This window comes from Triticum dicoccoides, chromosome 2A (genome assembly GCF_002162155.2).
Source record: "Triticum dicoccoides isolate Atlit2015 ecotype Zavitan chromosome 2A, WEW_v2.0, whole genome shotgun sequence".
Lineage (NCBI taxonomy): Eukaryota > Viridiplantae > Streptophyta > Magnoliopsida > Poales > Poaceae > Triticum > Triticum dicoccoides.
This window is the reverse complement of record NC_041382.1, coordinates 517,988,265-517,993,977: the sequence shown is the minus strand read 5'-3', so window position 1 is coordinate 517,993,977 and position 5,713 is coordinate 517,988,265.

Sequence of the window (5,713 nt, the reverse complement as noted above, 5' to 3'; positions counted from 1 at the left end):
TTTCCTGTATCGTTTTTATCTGGTTCTTTTTCGGCTTTCTATTGTTTTTTTATTTCTCTTTTTTTCGTTTCTGTTTCTTTTTCATTTTTTCGTTTTTTGTTTCTTGTTTCACTTTCTTTTTCAAGTTTATTTTTTTTCAGAATATGCTCATAGTTTTACAAAATGTTTATGATTTTATTTTTTATTTCCTTTCCTTTTCTTCTCTTCCTTAAAAAAAATAAAAAAATTAAATTTTGTTCGTGTTTCCAAAAAATGTTCAGTTTTTGAAAAAATGTTCTCAAAATTCAAAATTTGTTCTCGTTACTCAAAAAAGTACAAAACTTTTAAAATTCAGAAAATGTACTAAATTTCAATTTTTCGTTCACATATTCAAAAAATGTTCGGGATTTTTAAATATTTCTCTCCGTTTCAGAATATGTTTTCAAGATTCAAAAAATGTTCGTGCTTTAATAAATTGTTCGTACTCCCAATTTTGTTCACATTTTCCAAAAAAAATCATGCTTTCAAATTTGTTCGGGATTTTTCAAAATTGTTCTCTATTTCAAAAAAAAATCTCGAGTTTAAATAAATGTTTGTGCTTTAAAAAATTGTTCGCGCTTCCAAATTTGTTCGGGAGTTTTCAAAATTTGTTCTCAAGATTCAAAAAATGTTCGTGCTTTAAAAATTGTTTGCGCTTCCAAATTTGTTCTCCATTTCTAAATTTGTTCTGAAGATTCAAAAAATGTTTGTGCTTCAAATTTGTCTTCAAGATTCAGAACATTGTGTACAAAAAATATACACTTTTTTTGTACAGAATATGTTCCTGTGTGCAAAGTATGTTCAGAAATGAAACAAATGGTCGCATTTTTTCAAAATATACACTTTTAGAAAAAATCTACAATTTGTTTTAAGATGTTCGCTGCAGTGTGTAATTGTGGTTGTACGGTTGTACTAAGTTATTATAAGTGCGCGTTTGTTTGCTAGTACAAGCAATGCTAGTCAGGTGGAGTGGCTGGGAGCATGCGCTTCGAATCTGTAGGTCGCAGGTTCGTGTTTCCATCGCGATTCACTTCCCCCTTTTTGCTTTCTTTTCTTACCACCGGTACAGCACGATGGGCCGGCTCAGTCAGGCTGCGCCCCTGTGCGCGCCGACGACATTTTGACGCAAAGCGCATCCAATAGGAGCTCTCGCCGCTTACTGCGGCAGACTGTCAAGCAAACGCACAGTGGACCGGCCCACTAGCGAACGAGCGGATCTGTATCGAAAAGCGATCGAGCACTTGTAGTATAAATTCGCAAAAAAGCTACGCGCTACAAGAGATCGAACCCGGGACCTTCGGCATTAGACCATTTTCCGCTAGCCAGAATAAACAATGACAATGAATGATTTAGGAAAAGCGCAACTCTATAAGAACCAGAGAGCAACGCAGATCCAACATTTTCCTTTTTCTTTTTTTTTCTGTTTTTTCCTTTTTCGTTTTTTTGGAAAAAAAATCGAAATTCCAAAAAATTCTCTCTATAATAACGTTAGTTCGCAGGTTATTTGTTTTTATGTTTTCAGAAATAATTAGTATATTTAAAAAAATTCAGGTTTCCAAAAATTGCTCATGTTTAAAGACATCCGATTTGTATTTAAAAAAATTGAAACGTGATCACTTTTCAAAAACATTTAACAAATTTGGACAAAAATACAAACATTTTCTAAACATGTAATTTTTTTGAAAATCACTAAACAGTATTTGAACATATGAACTTTTTTCTTGAAAAAGGAAAACTATTTTTAAACGACGTCCTAGCATGGGGTCCTAAACGCAAAAGTATCTTCATTGTGCGTAGTGCGTATCGACTGGCGCTTGAGGACAAGCTCCGTCCTTCTTCAGTCGCGGCGAGCAAGGCACCGGACGGACGACGTGCCGTTTATGCATCAATATGGAGGTGCCCTGCTCCTCCTAAGGTGCGTGTATTCGGATGACGAGTGGCGACAAATTCACTTGCAACTTGGGCTAACAAGTTTGATCGCCACATTGAAACAACTGACATATGTCCGTTGTGTGGACTCGAGCGTGAGGACATATTCCACACTTTTTGTAGGTGTCCGCGCGCACAGTGGAACTCTGACAAGCTATGGCAAAGGTGTGGTGCATCCCTGAGATTACGTTGATGTGTAATACCGGGCTGGAGTGGCTCTTACACTCCATGGTGGACCTGAACGACGGCGATTGGCTGCGTCTATTGATACTGTTGTGGGGCTGCTGGCGTGTGCGAAATGAAATTACCCATCATAAGCCAGCACCACCAGTGAAAGCGTCTAAACGTTTTCTACAGAGCTATGTGTCCTCCTTGTTGAACCTGCAACACTATTCCACCGTGGAGCTAGTGAAAGGGAAGATGGTGGCAGATGAGGATGGTGTGGCTCAGCCATTGTTGCATGCGAAAATTCCAAAGCCACCACCTTCTAAATGGCAGCCTCCTCCTACAAGATGGACCAAGCCGAACGTTGATGGGTCTCTGTCTACAGCCGATGGTATTGCAGGCGCCGGCATGATATTGTGTGACCAGGACGGCGCCATCATCTTCTCGACTTGCCGCTCTCTTTGGTCCTGCACTGACGTCCTGCATGCTGAGCTTGCTGGCTGCATGGAAGGATTGGCTTTGGCGCTTCAGTGGACGGAACTTCCAATCATCCTAGAGTGTGATAGCAAGATGGCAGTCGAGATGGTCACATCAACAGAACATAATAGATCCATATACGCCATGGTAATTTGTGAGATCAAGTTTCTTTTGGGTCAAAGAGAGTGTGTAGTTACTCATATTCCTAGAGAGCAAAATAATGTAAGTCATGTTCTAGCAGTTTTTGGTAGATCGGAGAACTGCACAGTTGTTTGGCTCCGTTCTGGACCGACTAATATCCCTGCCTGTGTAGGGATGAACTTATTTGCTCTTGAGTAATATACTGTTTTTACCCCGCAAAAAAAACTATTAGACGTGAACATTTGTTAAAACTGCAAAACGAAATTAAAATATGAACATTTTTTGAAACAGGAACAATTTTTGGAAACACCAAAGTTTTTGAAAACATGAACATTTTTTTAAACAGTAGAATAAATTTGGAAACATGAAGAATTTTTTGAAACACAAAAGTTTTTTGAAAATACGAACATTTTTTAAACTGCGGAGCAAATTTGTAAACAGAACAATTTTTGGAAACAAAAACATTTTTTGGAAATAAGAACAATTTTTGAAATTTGCGAACAAATTTTGAAACAGGAACTATTTTTGAAAAGGCAAAACTTGTTTGAAAACACGAACATTTTTTTAAAACAAGAAAAGAATTTCTAATTTGCGAACAATTTTCAGAAACATAAAAGTTTTTTGAAAATACGAACATTTTTTAAACTGCAGAACAAATTTGTAAACAGAACAATTTTTGGAAACACAAACATTTTTTGGAAATAAGAACAAAATTTAAAACAGCAACAATTTTTGGAAACACAAAAGTTTTGTGAAAACACGAAAATTTTGTTAAAACAAGAACGATATTTGAAATTTGCGAACAATTTTCGGAAACACAAAAGATTTTTGAAAAAAGAACATTTTTTACTGCGGAACAAATTTGTAAACAGAGCAGTTTTTGGAAACACAAACATTTCTTGGAAACAAGAACAAATTTTTGAAATTTGTGAACAATTTTTGGAAACGCAAAAGTTTTTTGAAAACACGTACATTTTTAGTAACTGCAGAATCAATTTGAAAACCTGAACAATGTTTGGAAACATGAACATTTTTTAAAAGTCCCATTTTTTTTGTAAAATGCATCTTTTTTTATAAATAATGAACTATTTTAAAAAACACGAAGTTTTGAAATAAATACGAAGAAGGATAAGGAAAGAAAAAGAAACAGAAAAATAGAGAGAGAGAAAACGAAAAAGAAAAAAAGAAAAAAAATTGTCCAGGAACCTCCTAGAAGGTTCCAAAACCGGAAGAAACCCAGCTAGGAACCTCCTGGAAGGTTCCCAAAATTCGGATGGCTTTAGCGCTCGATGGGCTGGCCCAAATTATCCCTCGCTAGCGAAACCTTGTGGGAAAGGTCGACAACTTGCCGCAGTGTGCGTCCTATAGGATTTCCCCCCTTTCACCACTGTTTGTCCTTTTTTTAGATCTTTTTTGGACTCATTTGGCCTTTTTTAATCTAAAATTTTATGCCATTCTATAGGAGAGCAATTAGTTGACGAGCGCTTCTTCGGGAGTCTTCCAACGATCACTTGGGGGTGGGCTGAGCGTGCACCACTTGGTGCGCTCTTAGCTGCCGCCACGTGTCGCGCTCTGATCGCTCCGTCCGTTTTTTTCACACACATTTTTGTCCTTTTAGATGTTTTTTTCTTCCTTTTTCCGAATTGTCAGTTTTCCACCAAAATTCCTTAGCTTTTCGAAAAAGAATTAAAAAGTTGTGAAAAAATTCTTTTTTACTTTCGTGAGAGGCACGGTTTTGCTTTCGCGAGAGGCGCGCCTGTGCCTCTCGGAAACGAAAAATAACATGTTTCTCTTTCTTCTTTGGAGAGACACGGTTTTGCTTCCATGAAAAGCACGACCATGCCTCTCAGAAATGCGAAAAAACACATTTCTCTTCTTTGGAGAGACACGGTTTTGCTTCCATGAGAAGCACGACCATGCCTCTCAGAACTGCGAAAAAACACATTTCTCTTTTTTTCCGTGAGCGGCACGATTTTGTTTTTGCGAGAGGCACGGTTTTGCTTGCCCGAGAGGCACGACTGTGCCTTTTGAAAACGGAAAAAATGCCTTTTCTCTTTCTTTTTTTCTTTCATGAGAGACATGGTTTTGCTTCCGTGAGAGGCACGACCGCGCCTCTCGAAAACGAAAAAAAATTATATTTTTCTTTCTTTTTCTTCCGTGAGAGACATGGTTTTGCTTCCACGAGAGGCACGGCCGTGCCTCTTAGAAACGAAAAAAACGCGTTTTCTCTTTCTTTTTTTCTTTGTGAGAGGCATGGTTTTTTGCTCCTGCGAGAGGCAGGGTTTTGCTTTCGCGAGAGGCACGCCCGTGCCTCTCGTGGAAGAAAATCCATGCCTCTCCATGGAAGCAAAACCGTGCATCTCATGAAAGAAAAAACAAGAGAAAACACATTTTTCATGTCCTCGGAAACAACTTCCGGAAAGGAAAAAAATGCTCCCGGTTCGGTTTGTTCTTCCTGTTTTTCACGTCCGGTTTTTTCGTGAAAAAAAAGTTCGTCAAAACCTATTAACATGAGATCTAGTTTTGAAGATCCTGACGTGAAGAATCTAAGGTGAAAATGATTCAAAATTTGAATGCACGATTTAAGAGATAAAATATTTTGAATAAACGGATCTACAAAAAAGGAAAAACTTTCAGGTTGCGACAAGTGACACACATGCAGTGTGCCATTTGTCACATCCTAAAGAGGTGTGAGTGATATTTGAAAGGAGTATTCCTTAATTAGTGATTTTAATTCTACAGTGCATCACCCTTTTTAGGGTTATATGGGCCTTCTTAATGCATGCCGTCCCGCAGCCGTGGCATGTCGGCCCGGCCATTTTAGCTTGCGTGGCAGACCAATCCTCCAGCCGGCCCCTTTATAGAGGCCGATATCTTTCAAAAAAGATAAAGGCAGATATGGGCCGTACCGTGCTAGGCTTTTTTCAGGCGTGCCGGCCGCCAGGTCTGCTTGTTTGCTAAATTAACCTACCTTGCCTCGAAA